Source organism: Tupaia chinensis, unplaced genomic scaffold (genome assembly GCF_000334495.1).
Source record: "Tupaia chinensis unplaced genomic scaffold, TupChi_1.0 Scaffold143710_1, whole genome shotgun sequence".
Classification (NCBI taxonomy): domain Eukaryota; kingdom Metazoa; phylum Chordata; class Mammalia; order Scandentia; family Tupaiidae; genus Tupaia; species Tupaia belangeri.
Window position 1 is genome coordinate 44,441 of NW_006203558.1, and position 19,002 is coordinate 63,442.

General features: G+C 34.1%; 1 pseudogene; it reads left to right on the plus strand.

The window, feature by feature from the left end:
* The window catches only part of LOC106733420 (olfactory receptor 4C16-like), a 16,807-nt pseudogene extending 1,702 nt beyond the window's left edge, over positions 1-15,105 (plus strand).
* Positions 15,106-19,002: the final 3,897 nt, after the last annotated feature.

Below are 19,002 nucleotides of genomic sequence, written 5' to 3' on the forward strand. Positions count from 1 at the left end.
TTCTCCTGCAAATGCACGTGCCCTACAGCAAAATTCTCTCTTATAATAATAATAATTGCATATTATAAATTTTGTTTTATAAATATTTACTACATTTGGTACAGAAGAGATAGTAATGATCCCTACACTCAAAAATATTTACAATTTCAAAAATGTATTAACAACATGAGAAATAAATTAAGTCTTATTTCCTGGTTTCTAGTCAGTATGCAAAATGTTTCTAAAGTTCTCCAGTAGCTAATCACTTCAACCAGGATTTGCATGTTTGTTCCTTCCTGGAATCTAGACCTTTGGATTTCATATTGCTATTATTTTATGATTTCACTCCTGATACTTTGGACATGGTTTTTGTATTCCTTCAGGAAGTCTTGGTTTATTTTAAATGTCAGTGTAACCCTAGAATTTGTTATTGCCTTGCTTCTCTAATATCTCTGTTTTCTTTGAGTGTCCTCATCCAATCTCATAATGTAAACTATTTACTAATAATGATTTCCAAACAAAGTTCTACATTACTGATTTGAAATTCATAATTAAAATAATTCTACTGTCTGCTGAACATCTTTGCTTCTATATCCCATGGTTACCTGTATTTCAACCTGCCCTCATACCTTACTGTTAGTTCTATTCTCCCCATCCTGAGATACCATTACTTAGTCATTAAAAAATGTCTTCCATCTGGGACCAGCAGTTAGCGTAATGGCTATGTCGCTGGACACCCACGTAGTCGACCGCGGTTCGAGTCCCGGACCCGGTGGCTTAAACTCACGCCAGGCGCGTGTGCGTGCGTGCCCAAGATCCTGAGAGGAGAATGGATGAGAAGGGATTGCGGCTTGGCCATACCCCCTGGGGGGTGATTTCTCGCTTTCTGTCTCTCTGTCTTTCTCTGACTATCTGGCGAGCGCACGTGCCCTATAGCAAAAACCTCTCAAAAAAAAAATATCTTCCATCATCCTCACTTTCTAGTATCCCCAGCTTTCAGTTTAAGCTAGTGTAAGGAAAATGTATGGAGAAAGAAAAATCCATATGGTAAAACAGCTATTGGTACTGAATTTACTAAATGTACAGCCTGGACAAGCTCCTTAACTTCTGTGAATACCACTTGTTTTTATATGAAATGTTGGTGCTAGTTCCTATCCATGGAATAGTTGCAAAAATTAAGAAAAGTCAAGACCAGCGATGGCAAAATGATTACATCACTGGACTCCCATGTAGTCAACCTCTGTTTGTCCCCCAGGCCTGGTGATTTAAAAGTTACACTGTGTGTGAGTGCGTGCATGCCTGTGTGCTACAAATCCTGAGAGAAGAATGGAGTAGAAGAAATTGTTGTGTGGCCATTCCTCCAGGGGGTGATTTCTAGCTTCTGTCTCTCTGTCTCTCCAGCAATCGCATGCACAAGATTCTCTTTAAAAAAAAAAAAGTACTGTATATACTGATCCTGTTACATAAAGTGTATTCAATAAACATTTGGAGAAATAAAATTATAGCAATAAAATTTATTCCTTAATAAGTATCTTTTTACTAATATTAGTTAGTAAAACATGGAAATTAATTTTAAAAATGAGATTAATTGTTCAGTAAAAAAAGGAGATTTTCAAAAAGCTCAAGGAAAATGCATTTTATGAAAAATCTAAACAAGGATTCTAAATTTTTTTGTCATATTTTATGGATATTTTATTCTAACTCTGAGAGGGAAAAAAAGAGAGAAACACATCTTTCCACACACTAATCTAATTTAACTGATGTAAATTCAGAAAAGCTAGAACAGATATAAATGTAAATATGTATATATGTCTGTATATATGTATGCCATATACATACCTATACATAGGGATTATCAGATTTTAGTCTCATTGGTATTTATTTATATCTTCATTCATTCTGTTTTGATTTTTAGTCTACCTTTAAAAGTCAAATGCATTCTAATACTTCTACCTGTGGTCCATCAATCATTTAATATTATTTGGATTGTATTAATGGCTTATATTTTAATCACTTATGTGATTATTCAAACTTTACATTTGAAAATGTAGTGAAAAAACTTTAGTTATACTCTATATGACAGTTACCCATTACATTATATTTTTAACCAAAATTAATTTGAATTCCATTTTTACACAAACTTTTGAAAAGTATCCACATGTAAATATAAACCCTCAAACTATAAATTTGTAATTCTCTGTCAGGAGTTGTCTGCTTCCCACAGAATAGAACCTCTTGTTTTAGCATACTGCACTGCTTCTCTGGATCATACTTACAAATATATTACAGGTGTGTTACAACAGCTAGAAAAGTTTGTTTCTTACCACAGGAAATAGCAATTTAGGGCACTGGGTGAACAAGAGATATTTCTTGGTGAACCAATTTCTCTTTCATCAGTGATACTTTTTTTTGGTTGTTCTGCTTTTTGTATTTTTACATTTTTGTCATAGGGCACATGCACTTGTTAGAGAGAGACAGAGACAGTGAGAAGGAAAGTGAGACATTATCTCCCTGGAGGGATGGCCACACCCTAATCCCTTCTCCTCCTGGAATTTTTGACATGCACACACACGTGCAACACGTGCCTAGTGTGATTTTGAAGCTGCCAAGTCTGGTATTTGAAGGCCGGTTGGTCTTGTGGGAGCCCTGCGCCTTAACCACCATGGCATCTGCAGGCCCCATTATTTGTCCTGTTCTCTGACATCTTCTCCACCATTCAGTTCTATGTTTTCCTCTGTTCCTCTGGTACCCTCGGTGGGCCTGAGATACCTACCCCCTCTATCTTGTTTATATCTGGTTACTGAATATGAGAAGAGTTAATCTGCTATTTTTCACAGGCTCAATAGACAAAGCACAAGTTTAATTTATTTCAATATCTGAGGTGTTTCTGATTTACAAAAAAGGGACACTTGAGAGAATAATATTCTTAATGATGATGATATCTTACGTCACCAGTGTAAAAAGAGTCCCTCTGGAATGCAGAATGAGATCTCCTCGTTTTCTTTGGGAAAATGCTTTTAAATGAGATGAATAGAGTTTACACTAATGCAGATAGTCTTCTAACAGGTAGATGACAGGTTATTTTCACCTTTTAAGCACAGAAAGAATTATTACAAATAAGTTAAATATAATTTTAATAGATTTCCCTGTCTTGTGATTACACTGTGCCTACCTCCTCTGAGAAACAGAACAAAGTAAATAGGCCATAGTTATTAAAAGTTTATTGTTAGTATAGGAAGCAAATTGATTACATTAATAATATAAACCTTAGAATAAAAGAGTTTTATGAACTAAATAAATATTTTAAGAGCAGCAACATGAAATGCCATCATTGCTGTGTGAGCTCAGAAGAATGAATTGTGTAAGTGAAATTGATTAGTTTCTTGAGCATGAGAAAAATCCAGTTATTTTGTGAAGTGTACGGACAAGATAAGCCCTCTCTAAGAGCTATGGGTACTAGAAACTTAGAAGAGATCATGAGTGATAAAAGTTTGAGAAAATGTTAATAGAGCACAGTGACCCTAATGTAGCTTCCAGAGAATGCCAGCATTTCACATTATGTCAATTTCTTTTTTTTAAAATTATTTTATTTAACTTTATTTATTATTATTATCATTATTATTTTGCAGTTTGATTAGAGAGAGAGAGAGAGAGAGGAAGTGAGAAAGCAAGCCACCAGTTCCAACACTTGAACTGTGGTCGGCCATGTGGGAGTCCAGCGCCTTTAACCACCACACCACTTGCCAGCCCCAACACTATGTCAGTTTCTAAGAGAATATTTCATACTGTAGCATTGAGTCATTACTCCTTACAAGTTTCTTAAGTACTATCTTAAGAATATAATTTGTAGTGGTGACCCCTTTGTGCAGTGGTTAAGCACTGTGTAGAAGAAACTGGATCCCACATAGCCCACAGTGGTTCAAAGCCTGGCCTCAGTGGCATAAGAAACATGCTGGACATGTACACATGTGCTCATAATTGTGACAAGATGGAGAAGTGGAACTAAAAGGATTGTGGTATTACCAGAGGCCATTGAGAGGCACATTGTCTCTTTCTCTGGCATGCACACACACCCACTTTGGCATGCTGAAGAATCTCAAATGACTAAGAATGTTTTTTGTAAAGGTGGACTGTCCTTTGTACCATTCACACCTAAACATTGAATTTTCTGTTTTGAAAATGAAATTTTCTTGCTACACAGAGGTAACAATTATAGTAGTCAGTTTTGTATTTAGAAATGTAATGGCACCAGGAATATTTCCATAATTTTCAGATTATGCATTCTTTAGGAATACTTTTATATTTCTGCTTGCAAATATACATTTCCAAACTTGAAATAGAGATGTGAACAGTGTATTAAAAAAAAAAAAACTTGAACAAAGAATTTCAAATATTAACAGAAATATGCTGCATATATAATCTATAATTGACACAGATATGATATTGAGTTTGAAAAGCTGTTAATGATAAAGTGTATGGTAATATCTTTAACCAGATTGGTGTGCAGAAGATTCATGCTTGGAAAATTCACTTTACAACTGTGGTGATATATAGTGATTGAGTGTATAAAATAAATTAAAACAAAATAAAACAACAGAAAAACTGAAAAAAAGAAGTTAACAAAAAGAAACCCAGAAAAACTAAATAGTACTCATCAGGGAATGGTCAAAGCAAGCATGACAATTAGGAATGTATACAATGCATATTAAAAGTAAATGATTATGTTGTGTGTGTAGAGAGAGAGAGAGATTGCTTATAAATATTTGGGTTAAATCTTTTATTTTCCTCATTTTTCATCCTTGTCCAATCTTTTATTATAAATTATTCACACTTGCCCCACTAAAATGTTCTTACCCTCTGTCTGGTAAGATTAGGAAAGATGGATAATTAATTATGTATACAACAACTTAAGGGACAACTGAGTACAAGAAGTACAGATAATGGGTATTGAATTTTGTGACAAACTTTTGGTCCTCTGGTCAATTTTTTTTCCAGACAGCAGGAAAAAAAAATTAGGAGATATGTTACACAGAGTGAAGAGCTGTGGGTGAGTAGATAATAATTAGGATTTGGGGGGATAAAGCAGTTTGGGCAAACTTATTTTTATTGACACAAATAATAGTAAAATTCTGCAAAGCAATAAATGAGAACAGAGATTCTTGTAAAAATATAAGTCTAGTGTAAAAGATTCAGGAAGGATTGAGCAGTTTAAGAGAGTTCTTCGGGAAATCAATGTTTCTCACTGTAGCTTCTGCAATAGAGCATAGAAGCATGAAGGAGCCACCAACACTGCATTTGCCCTCCCGTATGCTCCACCTTTACTGTTTGCTTTTCTTCCAGGTCTTCTCCATTATCACCACCAACAGCAGCATATTATCTGTTTCCTAGTGTTTTGATCAATGGATCTATTTTAAAGTTGACTAATCTTGTTTGAAGAGTTGTATGTACAGTAGTTATTCAAAAATATGCTAATATTACTGGTACTGTTTTATCTTCCGACCATCATAACACACTTTTTTGTTTAATTTTTAAAAATCGAATTCCCATATTATGCCTAATGAAAGGCATAAACTCTCTTCTGGAAAAAAAATGTCATGTGGTCATTCACATAGACACCCACAAAACTGTGCGTCAAAATCATGAGGATATAAAAAAATATCCCGGCTCTCCTTGAATCACTTAAGGACCAATACTTCATGTTAAAAATAAGAGCAACAACACAAATTCATAAGATAATCATTATGTGGTTGTCAGAGTCCCAGTGTCTTTCAAGACAGTGTGGACTTTTCAAATGTTGACCGTAATTGTCTCTCTACACACAGAATAGACAGAAGACCACAGTAAATTAATACATGATGTGAATGTGTTCATCAATCAGAATAGCACTAAAATAATCATATACATATTAAGAGGTAAGTGATAAGGTTTGATTTAAAAACACTAAGCACCTACATCAAACAAGACATTCTGTTTTGTATAGTGGGGAATAATGTCCCAAGAACACTGATTTCTCATATTTTTATACAGGAAAGAAGATAAAAGAAGCACATACATAACTCTATTTAAACAATTAAATGTAATGATATAAGATATAAGGAATGCACTTAGAGAACAACAGATATCATTTCTTTTATCACAAGGCAAGCACTGAAGACAACTTGGAGGAGGTTTCTTCACATTTGAGACTTAAAGTTTTGAAATCATTTAACTAAAATGGAGAGAAATTCCAGGAAGAAAGATGGCCATTGACTATTGATTGAACTATTGTTAAGTATTTGATAACAACATATGATCATTACCTGTAATGAAGCATATATTTCTGATTCTATATTTATCTTTAAAAATAGGTGCCCAAATATATAAAGTAAACAAGTTTTAGAAATGAATATCCTACTGGAATTGTGAATGTACAGATCAAAAGTTAATACTCAAAGTAATGCCAAAATTCTAACAAATAGAGATGAAAAAAGATTCTCACATTATCATATCTCCAAAACCTACCATATTTTATTTATTGTTTGTTTGTTTGTTGTAAGGCATGTGTGTTTGTGTGTGTGTGTGAGAGAGAGAGAGAAATGAGAAAGCACTGCCTGAGGCAAAACCACTCTTCATTCCCTTCTCTTCTGTTCTTTTCCGAAGTTTAGGGCATGCAAGCACACATCCCCAGGTTGTTTTCCAAGTTGCTGGGTCTTTGACTTGATCCATGCAGCTGGCCATGTAGAATGCAGCTTCCTTAACCATAATGCCATCTGGCTGGTCCGTCTACCACATTTTTAACTGTAAATATTTCAAGATGGGTCATTCTTAAATGAATAAAGGAAAAAATGAGATTATTACAATATAATGACTAAGATACCAACTCATGAAGTTGGTAGGTGGCATGGTGGTTAAGAAGCTAGACTCCCACATGACCAACTGCAGTTCAAGTCCCAGACCTGGTGGCTTGCTTCCTCACTTTCTCTCTCTCTTGCTCTGTCCCTCTCTGGTCAAATTAAAATAAATAAACAAACAAATAAATAAATAAAGCTAAATAAAATAATTCTTTTAAACAAAAGATACAAATTTAGCTCCTTTACAAGTATGTCTTCCTGATATTTGAATAAATTATTCTTTAGTTTACATCTTTACTTATGATATGTCTCTTTCAGTTTCTTCTTTGCAATAAAGATCTAGAGAAAAACTCGTTTTTTATATTTCTTTTCATCTAAAAAAATTAAATCTTTATTGAAAAAGGTGACATTTTAAAGTTTTATAATATTGATTTTTCTAAGACAGGAGACAAGTTAAATGAAGAAGTCAGTTGCTCCCTAAACTTTAGCTCATATCTCTAAATCATTATCTCTCTTCCTGTTATGAATCTCTGTTATTTTTCAAGAACATGGGGTTTTCACATATATGGATAGCAAAACTTTCACAGTTATTACATAATAATGTGCTCAGGACAACTGCTTGATTTTTATTTTATTTTACATTTAATCATATTTAACTTTACAGTGGACAGCATTGCTTTTTCCAACACAAATACCATGCATATCAGTCAAGATAAAGACATTATTATATACATTATAAACAGCAAATAGTTTTTTTTTTTTACTTTTTGGCAATTATATGTACTTTTTTTTCTTCCTGTCCCCCTCCCTCCCTCCATTATCCACCCCAATACTACTCCATCCTTACTTTTCCCTATAGAATTTGCCATTGCCCCCCCCCACTTATCTACCTTCCTAATGTTCAGTTTCTGCTATATAATGCATGCAAACAATTTATATATATATATATATATATATATATATATATATATATATCTGTTTTTAGATAGAGCACTTACAAGTGCCCTATAGCAAAAATCTCTCAAAAAAAAAAAAAGTCTGTCTTTCATAGTTTGGCTTGCTTCGCTTAGGAATAAGTCTTCCATATGTGTCCACTTTGTATCTAATGTCAGAGTTTCATTATTTATTTTATGGCTGAGTAGTATTGCATAGAGTACATATGCCACATTTTTTTCAATCCAATTGTCTATTTTTGGCCATTCAGGTTGATTCCATATCCTAGCGATTGTAAATAATGCTGTAATAAATATGACGTCAGAATTTTCTATCCTTTGGATAAATATCTAAGAGTGGAATTTCTGGGTCATATGGTAGTTCTATTTGTAAGTTTCTGAGGAATCTTCATATTCTCCAAAGTGGCTATACTAATTTGCATTCACATCAATCATATAGGAGAGTTCTCTTTTCATCACAGACTTGCCAGCACATATCATTATTATTGTCTTAATTTTAGACGTTTTGACTGGGGCTAAGTGGTATCTCATTGGGGTTTGATTTGCATTTCCCTTATGATAAGAAATGTCGAGCATATTTTCATATGCTTTTTGGCCATTCATATGTGTTCTTCAGAGAATTGTGTGTTCAGTTCATTTTCTCATATTTTAATTGGAGTGATTATTTTTTTGAGCACAAACTGCTATAGTTCCCAGTATATTCTGGTTAGCAGTCCCTTATCTGAGGTATAGTTTGGAAATATGTTCTCCCACTCGGAGGGTTGTCTTCTTCTTGTACTTATTGTCTCTTTGGCTGTACAGAAGTTCACAGCCTGATATAGTCCCATTTGTCTATTTTTGGGACTATTGCCTGTGTTTTGGAAGTCTTCAAGAAGTCTTTGCCTACTCCAAGGTCTCCAAGAGTTTTTCCTGTGCTTTCCACCAGTATTTTTGTAGATTGAAGTTTTATATTTAGATGTTCAACCCATTTCAAGTTTAATTTTGTTAATGGTGATAGATAAGGATACAGTTTCATTCTTCTACAGGTGGATATGCAGTTTCCCAGCACATTTAGTGAAGAGATTTTCTTTTTACCATTGGATTGTCAAGGATCAGTTGACTGTATGTTTTGGGATTAATTTGGGGGTTCTCAATTCTGATCCATTTATCTTCCTGTCTGTGTTTATGTCAATATCATACTGTTTTAATCATCACAGCTCTGTAATATGTTTTGAGGTCAGGAATTGAGATGCCTCCTGCTTTATTCTCCTTGCACAGTATTGGTGGTATGGGACCTACTATGCTTCTAGGCTAATAGTGTTTTTGTTTGTTTGTTTGTTTTTTTCCAATTTCTGTGAGGAATATCTCTGGTAGCTTGGTTGGGATTACATTATATTTGTAGATTAGTTTTGGTAGGATTGACATCTTGATTACATTAAATCTTCCAATTCAGGAACATGGGATATTTTTCCACTTTTTCGGTATCATTTAAAACTTTTTCTAGTGTTTCATACTTTCCCTTGTAGAAATCTTTGATGACGAGATATCTTATCAGTTTTGTAGTTATTGTAAATATTTATTTCTTTAACTTTGTCTCTGTCCATTGTTGGTATATAAACTCTAGATTTTTGTATTTTGATTTTGTATCCTGCCATGCTACTATGTTTGTTTATCATTTCCGTGAGGTTTTTGTAGACTCTTTTCGATTTTCTATGTATAGCATCATATCATCTGCAAATAGAGATAACTTCACTTTTGCTATTTAGATGACTTTGACTCTCTTATCTAATTACTATGTTAAAAAGGAGTGGAGAAAGTTGGAAGTCTTGTTATGTTCCAGTTTCTAGTAGGAAGACTTTCAGCTTTTCCCTATTCAGTATGATGTTAGTTACGGGTTTTACATAGATGGATTTAATTTTATTGTGTGAAGGAACATCATTTCTATGCCAATTTTGCTGAAAGTCTTAATCATTAAAGGATGACTTATTTTATTGAATGCTTTTTCTGCATCAATTGATATGATAATATGGTTTTTATATTTCCTTTTGTTAACATAATATTATTTTTATTAATTGTGCTGTATATGTTGAACCATACTTGCATCCCTAGAATAAAGCCTACTTGATTATTGTGTATAAGCTTCTTACTAAGTTGTTGAATATGATTTGCTAGTATCTTGTTCAGAAATTTGCATCTGTATTCAGCAGGGATGTGAGCTTGAAGTTTTCTTTTTCTGTCGTGTCCTTGTCTGTTTTTGGAATTAACATAATGAAGGCTTCATAGAAAGAATTTGGAAGGGTTCCTTTCTTTTGGATTTTTAGAAATGGTTTACATAGTTTGGGGATAAGTTCTTCTTTAAAGGTTTTGTAGAATTTAGAAGTGAAGCCATTGTGTCCTGGGCTCTTCCTCTTTGGGGAATTGTTTATTTCAGATTCAATCTCATTACTTGTTATGGGTCCATTCAGACTTTCTTCTTCCTTTTTCAATCTTGTTAAGTTCTATGTGACCAGAAATTTGTCCGTATTATCTAGGTTTTGTTTGTTGGCATACAGTAGTTGCTCATAATATTCTCTGATGATATTTTGTATTTCTGTTGTAGCCATTGTAATATCTGCCTGTTTCCTTGCTGATTTGAAATATCTGGTTTCTTTCTCTGTTCTTCTTGACACACCTTTAATCTGGTGTGTCAATTTTGTTTATCTTCTCAAAGAGCAGATATTGGTTTATTTATTTTCTGTATAATTCTTTTATTCTCTATTTAATTTATTTCAGTTAGAATCTTTATTGTTTCTTTTCTCCTGGAATTTTTTGTTGTCATGTTTCCAGTTCCTGGAGTCATGTTGTTAGGTTGTTTACATGCCACCTTTCTGTTTTTTTCTTGTTGGCACTAATTGCTATGAACTTCCCTTTTATGACTGCTTTTGCTGTATCCCATAGTTTAGAAACACTTGTTTGCTTGCTATCATTGGTTTCCATGAATCTTAATTTCTTTTATAATTATAAAGTAATTCAGGAGGAGGTTGTTAATTATCATGTGTTTGTGAATTTTAAAGGGCTCTTTCTGTACTTCATTTCAAAATTGATTCTATTGTGGTAGAAAAGATCCTAGATTTAGTTTCTGTACTTTAGAATTTGTAAAGGTTTGTCTTGTATCCTATAGTGTAGTCAATCTTTGAAAATGTTTCATGTGAAGGGGGTAAGAAAAAAGTATATTTTGTGGAAGATGGATGAAATATTCTGTAGGTGTCTGTCAAATCCATTTCATGTATATTATCATTTAGATCTTGTATTTTTTTTGTTTATTTTTTGTCTAGATGATCTTTCCAGAGGAGTCATGGGGTGTTGAGAGCCCCTACAATTATTGCATTGCAGTCTCTCTTTCTCCCTTAAGATCTAACAGTCTCTCTTTGATATATTTAGGTGTTCCATATTGGGTACATAGTTATACAAGTGTTATATCTTCTTGGTGAACAAATCCTTCTAGTACTATAAAATGTCACCTTTTGTCTCTTCTTATATTTTTCATCTTTAAGAGAGATTTTTGCCATAGGGCATGTGGGCTCACTGGAGAGACAGAGAGACAGAAAGTGAAAAAAATCACTCCCCAGGGATGATGGTCACTGCACAAACCCTTCTCCTCTATTCTCCTCTAGGGATTTGGGGCACGTATGTAAACTCACCCACTGTGAGTTTAGATTACCAGGTCCAGGACTTGAACCATGGTCAACTGTGGGAATCCAGTGATATAGCAATTACTCTATCTGATGGTCCCGCATCTTTCATCTTAAAGTCTATTTTGTCTGATACCAGTATTGCTACTCCCATCTTCTTTATGGTTTCCATTGTCATCGAATCTCTTTTTTTTAGACTTTCACGTTCAGTCTATGTATGTCCTTATCAGTGAGGTGTGTTTCATGTAAGAAGCATATGGATGGTTTTGGTTTGGGATCCATTCAGCCAGTCTGTGTCTTTTATTGGAAGAATTTAATCCATTATCATTCAACATTATTATTGATATTTGCAGATTTAGCACTGTCATTTTGCTAGTCATTTTCTCAGTTGTTTTTTTTGTTCTTCTGTTTCTGTTTATCTCTCTTTAGTTATCTTGATACAACACTCCCCTCAGTATTTCCTGTAGAGCTGCTCTATTATTGGTAAATTCTTTCACTTTTTGTTTATCTGAGAATACTTTCATTTGTTATTCCCATTTGAAGGACAATCTTGTTTGATATAGTATTGGTTGAAATTGGTTTTCTTTTAATATTTGTATAAATTTTCTCATTCTTTCCTTGCCTGCATTGTTTCAGTTGAGAGGTATGACATTAGTCAAATAGGATAGCCTTTGCATAACTGGACATTTTTTCCTTGCCAATTTTAAAATAGTGTCTTTGTCTTTAATTTTTATCAATCTGGCTATGATGTGCCAAGGGGAGGATATTTTTATGTTGATTCTATGGGGTTATTTTTATTTCTTGGGTCTGACTTTCAACATATTTCTTTATATTAAAAAAAAATTAAATAGTATTTCACGAATGAGGTTTCCCATGCCTTTAGCAGATTTTTCCCCTTCTGGAATATCAGTATATGAATAATTGGACATTTCATTGTGTCTAGAATTTCCTATATGTTGTCCTCATTATTTTTTGTTTTGTTTTTGTTTTTGTTTGTTTGTTTGTGTGTTTGTTGTTCTTGTTTCTTTCCTTTGGTTATTTGATTGATGTTAGAGACTTTGTCTTCTAGGTCAGAAATTCTTTCTTCTGCATGGTTTAATCTGCTGTTTATGCTTTCTAGGGAGGCTTTAATTTTTTGTATTTTATTTTTCATTTCCAGAGGTTCTGTTTAATTTTTTCAGGGTATCTATTTCTTTATAAAATTCCTTTTTTATGCCCTGAAATAACTTTCTCATTTCCTAGAACTGATTTTCAGTTTTCTCCTGCATCTCATTGAGTTTTGACCCTATAAATATTCAGAATTTTCTGACACTGATGTGTATTTCTCTGTTCTACTCACACTCACCTAGGGGAGAGTTATCGCCTTGTTTTTTTCATGTTTGTTCAAGATCTGTTCTGGGTTCTAGTCATCTGATGCAGTGTTCCCTTTTTTTTTTTCTTCTATTTATTGGAGTAGATTCCGTAGTACTTGTGGTGGAGGAAATTACACTCTTAGTTCCCAAGTGTGTTCCTATTGGAGGGCTCTGTCTCCCTGGTCAGAGCAGTTAGAGATAACTTCAGGTGCTTAGAACCTTTGCCGCGTTCAGCTCTTGATGAGGTGGTTGCAAGGTAAGAGGATACAACTCAGTGAAGAGGGTCAAATCACACACTATGCAAGTGAAGCACACATGCCCTGAGCACAGGCTCACTCAAGGAGGCCTGCCTAGACCAGGCTTAAGTGTCCTGGCAGACCAACAAAATACCAGGCCCTCAGAACGGTGAGCAACAGTGTGTAAAAATTTCCAAAGTAGCACCCAAGCCCTGAGCACAGGCTCAACTCAGGACAACTACTTGTTTATGTCCTTTCAAAAGATATTTAAGCTAAAACCTTGAATCATAAGAATAATAATTATCGAATAATAATATACCTCATCCCCTTTTTATGAGATGTCCTCAGAGACTCTGAGTTCTCAAGGAGTGTCTTTAATAAATCAGCAGAAGAAAATTAGAAACAGGAATATTTATATATTACTAGTTGTTAAAGAACATTATTTTCCATTCATCAGTATATGTCAAGCAGTAAATATCATAAATGTACTTCAGTGGAATAGCCAATTACCTAGACAATATAAGTGCTTTCTTCTTTCAAGCTGGAAAATCTGGGAGAAATTGAATACAGAAATGCAGCAAAGTATGTATACAGAAGGCATATATTGGTATAGATATGTATACTAGATATGTAATATATAAATATGTGTAAGATACTCTCTTTGGGACATCAGTGATGTGTAACTTTAAATTTATATCATAAAATGACAAGGACAGTCAAATATATCCTAAATGTTGAGTAATGTCCACCATGCAAAACATGAACACTGAGATTTGCTAAATATGAAAACATGAAGATAATATAAAATAGATCTATACCTCTTTTTATTAGTTGAATTGACAAAAAAAAGAAGCACTGCAAAGTGAGTAAATCTTGTACTTGATTAATGTCTTAGAAGATATTATATTCATAATCATGTTTGAGACTCATAATCCTATGAGATGGGCATTGAAATTGAGGAACCAGAATTGAAATGAACTATTTAGACACTTAGTTCCCGAAAAGGAATATTTAATTGTGTTTAAGATATTCTATAACATTATATAACACATCATAAATAAATTCCTTTATCTTATGCAGGTAAACTGTTTCACACTCATCCTGTTCCTCATTCATGAAACCATGTAACTGTGACTGAATTTATTGTTTGGGTTGACAAAGGATCCTGTTAGGAACAAATAGTGTTTGTCATTTTCTTGTTTTTAATTTGGGGACACTGATGAATAACTTGCTTACTCTCACCACTATCTAGACTAGTCATGTACTTGGGAGTCCCATATACTTCTTCCTTTTCTACTTAACCTTGTCTGATACCTGCTTCTCTACTTCTGTAGCCCCTAGAATGACTGTGGATTTCCTTTGGAAGAAAATGACAATTCCTTTCAGTAAGTGCATAATTCAAGTATCTAAATTTCATTTATTTGCTTGCCTGAAGACCTTCATTCTTATCATCATGGCTGTTGACCACTACCTGATCATCTGTAAGTCACTGCACTACATAATCATCACGAACCATCGGCTCTGCAGTGGGTTGGTGGTCATGGCCTGGGTGGGGTCCTGTGTACATTCTTTAACTCAAATTTTTCATATTGAAATCTTCACTTTGTAAGCCAAACGATGTGATTGAATGTATATATATATATAAAAAATTTCCTTGCCTTGAGTTTGCAATTTTGTGATCCCAATGTAATTGATCACTATTTCTGTGATTTGCAGCCATTGTTGAAACTTGTGTGTACAGACACATGCATGATAAACCTACTGTTGATTTCTAATAGTGGGGCCATTTGTACAGTGAGTTTTGTCATACTGATGTTCTTCTGTGTTATCATTTCATATTATCTGAGAAACCACAGTGCTGAAGGGAGGAGAAAAGCTCTCTCCACCTGCATCTCCTACATCATCATGATCATCTTGCTTTTTTTTTACCCTGAATATTTACATACACGTGTCCTGCAATCACTTTTTTTGTGGATAGAATGGTAGCTCTGTTTTATACAATCAGAACACCTTTACTTAATCCTCTGATTTCTACTCTGAGGAATGCAGAAGTGAAAAATGCCATGAAGAAGTTATGGAGCAAGAAATTGATTTCAGACAACTAAAGAATAATGAAGATTTCAAAATTCTTCTACTTATCTTTACTATAATGTAAATGTGTTTTCAATAATTTTTCATAAAATAGATTGTTCAATTCACTCTCTTACACAATTTTATTTTTCCCCTGGAGTCCTATAGTTCTATACCAGAGGGATGGTTTATTAACTTCTATTTTTTGGAATTGTAATATTGGAGGGCAAGGCAAATATCTGAACAGGTAGATACCTTTTAAAGTAAAATTATTGCATTATACAGCTATTTTTAAAAATGTAAGTGTTTTTGGATTAAACAGTAGCTCAATGATAAAACAAAATGCTCTGCAAGGCTATTCTGCAGGGTTGGATTTCCAGTTAAAGCCCAGACTTCTCCCTCAGTATGCTGGGCATGTGTTTGCTCACATAGCTGGGCTGTTCGAAGACTGAGCTTAGAGTAAAGCATCAAGACCCTATTGGGTGTGTGCTCTCTGTTTCTCTTACTCATAGAAGAGATAAATAACCTTTTTTTATTTTTTTGGGAGAGGTGTTTTGCTATAGGGCACGTGCACTCGCCAGACAGAGAGAGACATAGAGACAGAAAGCAAGAAATCACCCCCCCAGGGGGGATGGTCATGCCGCAATCCCTTCTCCTCCATTCTCCTCTCGGGATCTTGGGCATGCACGCACAAGATGTCAATAAAAAAGAATGGAAGAGCTCTTAAGATCGCATTCAGAGGATTTAACAACACTAAACTTGTTCAGATCAACAGGCACTCATCTTAGAAACGCTTATCTGGCAAATGCACAATGACGAAGCATGATTCACATTAAGAATGACACTGTGGTTACTCTTAATTCCAGGTATGCATATGTGTACCACTTACAAGAAGTTTCATCCTGGGCCAGCAGTTAGCATAATGGCTATGTCACTGGACTCCCATGTAATCAACTGCAGTTCGAGTCCCGGATACGGTGTCTTAAACTCACGCTGGGCACATGTATGTGCGTGCCTGAGAGGAGAATGGAGGAGAAGGGATTGCTGCGTGGCCATCCCCCCCGGGGGGTGATTTCTCACTTTCTGTTTCTCTGTCTCTCTCTGTCTTCCTGGTGAGTGCACGTGCCCTGTAGCAAAAACCTCTCCAAAAAAAGGAGGAAAAGAAAATAATTCTAAAGAACTTTCAACCTTTTAGTAGATCCAGGTTTCCACCTAGACTTCATTTATTTCTGATAAAAGGACTTCGTAGTGTAATCATATATGATATGCTGATATATTCCTTGACTTTAATACAATTGAAAGTCCTTCCTCTACACTTGTTTATAAAAAATAGTTTTACTGAACATTGAAAATTATTGTTTGAGAACTAGAGTACTTGTTTTAAAGTTTTTATTGTATATATTTAAGGTATAGAAATGATATTTTTATATACACAATGGATGGCTACTGTAGCCAAGAAAACAGAAAACTAAAATATCTATCATCTCACAAAGTTACTGTTCTTTCTTCATTTATTTTTTACCAAGAAGACCTATAATCTACTGTTTCAGCAAATATCCTAAAAACAATGTGATATTATTAGCTATAGTCCTCTATCGTATATTAGATCTTGAGACATTTACGATATCTGCACCTTGTTATTGTTTCAAGTACGTCTCCCATTTTCCCCCTCTTCACTCTTCCTCTCTGTACTTTTCATTTTCTGCTTCTGTGTACTTAGATGGTATTCTCTTTTCTGGTCTGTATTTTCTAGCACGATGTTTACTGTATTTCTTGCCTTTATTCTTTTGTATAGAAAGTGTCTTTTCTATGGCTGCTTTTAAAATTTGTACTGTTACTGGGACCAGCAGTTAGCATAATGGCTGTGTCACTGAACTCCCACATGGCTAACCACAGTTTGAGTCCCAGACCTGGTGGTTTGCCTTCCCACTTTCCTTCTCTCTCTTTGTCTTGCTCTGGTCAAATTAAAAATACTACTACTACTAATGAATAAAATTAAATAATTTTAAAAGAAAAAATAAAAATTGGAGGAGTTTTGACACATGGTAACGGGGTGGCTGAAACCACATTGGTAGGGCGTTACTTCTTATGGCCAATTTATTATGAGGTATCTTTTTTTAAGTGTCCTTCAATATTTTTATGCTAAGGCTTTGTTATATTCTTGGGTCTGTGTCATAGAGGTTTTATCAAACCTGTAAAAATTCTGGCATTATTTTAAAATTTAATATTATTTTATTATATTTAAATTTATTTATATACTTTTCTGTGACTTCTCTCATTTTATTCTTTGAGCATTCCAATTATTCATATGTTAGATAATGTGAAGTTTTCCCAAAGTCTATTGACACATTGCTTTTTTCCATATTTCTACATAGCATATGCAATCTTGTCTATTTATAACAATATTAAACATATTTATAATAATTTGTTTAAATGTTTTTGTTTACTAAGTCTGTAAAAATTGCCATTTTTGTGTTGGTTTGAATTAATTGATGATTTTCCAATAGTGGGTTATATATTCCTGCTTCATTGTATATTTGGTCGCTTTTGTATTGAATAGTATATATTATGAAACTTTACTTTTTGCACATTATTTTGTATTTTTGCAAAATTTATTGTGCTTTGTTAAATGGGACTAGAAAAGTAATTTATGACAAATGTTTTTCTCAAGTCCAAGTCTAGGCATTTCTGAATAACTAGTGCAATGTGCATGATGAGGTTTTCTATTCTTTGGGGGATGGAAAGCCCTAAATGTGCCAGCCCTTGTGTGCATTTCAGGGACTGTTGACTCATATCATTAATCCTGCCACATAGCCTAGAGAAATCAATGTCCTCAAGATCTTAACTCTTCACAAATTAACCTATTCATGAAGGTATTCTCCAGTAAACTCACTAACAATGTCCTGTTTGCATTTAGAACAATAGAGAGGTAAAGCATTAATGGGACAAAGAAATGTGCTATTATCTGTTGAAGATAATTTTATAGTTTTATCAACTGGACTAGGGAGAAATGTTCACATATTGAAATACTCACTTTGTAAGCTAAATAAGATGATTGAATGTATAAAAGAAAATGAAATAAAACAATTTAAAAAGAAGCCCTATTTAGACATGGCAAAAATATGAGGAAAAGACTCAGATATTCAAATATATCAAAGATATTAAAAAATATACTAAATGACAATAATTGCAAAAACGTGATAATATTAAAAAATACTAAATGACAATAATTGCAAAAACATGATGCCAAAAATAGAATATTTACATCAGTAAACTGAACACAACTACTAAAATAGGTCAAAATAGGTACTAGATTTTGAAATAAGTTAAGGTGATATGTAAACTACTGGAAGAAAATTAATTATTCAGAGTTAGGTGAGGGATCAGCAGATGGTGTAACGGTTTTGTCACTAGACTACCAGGTAGTCAACCACTGAGTCCCAGAACCAGCAGCTTAAAACTCACTTGGCATGTGTGTGTACTTGCCCAAAATCTTGAGAGGAGAATGGAAGAGAAGGGATTAAGGCATGTCCATAACCCCTAACAGGGGAGATTTCTTGATTTCTGTCTCTCTGTCTCTCTTCATCTCTCTGGTGAGCCCACAAACCCTATAGCAGAGAAAAAAAGCAGATGGAAAAGTTAAGGATTGAGGAGAAATGAGAAGGAAAAGAAGATAGTAAAACTGGTATATATATATATTTTTAAATTGTGGTGACAAAGACCTGCGATTTGTGTTTTGGAAACCTCTTCTGAACCTGTCAATATTTATGGGAAGACATGCATAATCAATAAAGTTCAGGCTCTTGTTCTAGATGAGCTAAATTTTCTATAATCCACTCTGACTGAGAATTTTTTACAGGCAATTTTTGACTCTCAAAATTTTGAAATAGAGGTTCACGGCGGCGGCGGGCCTGGGCCTGCGCTGTGGCGGG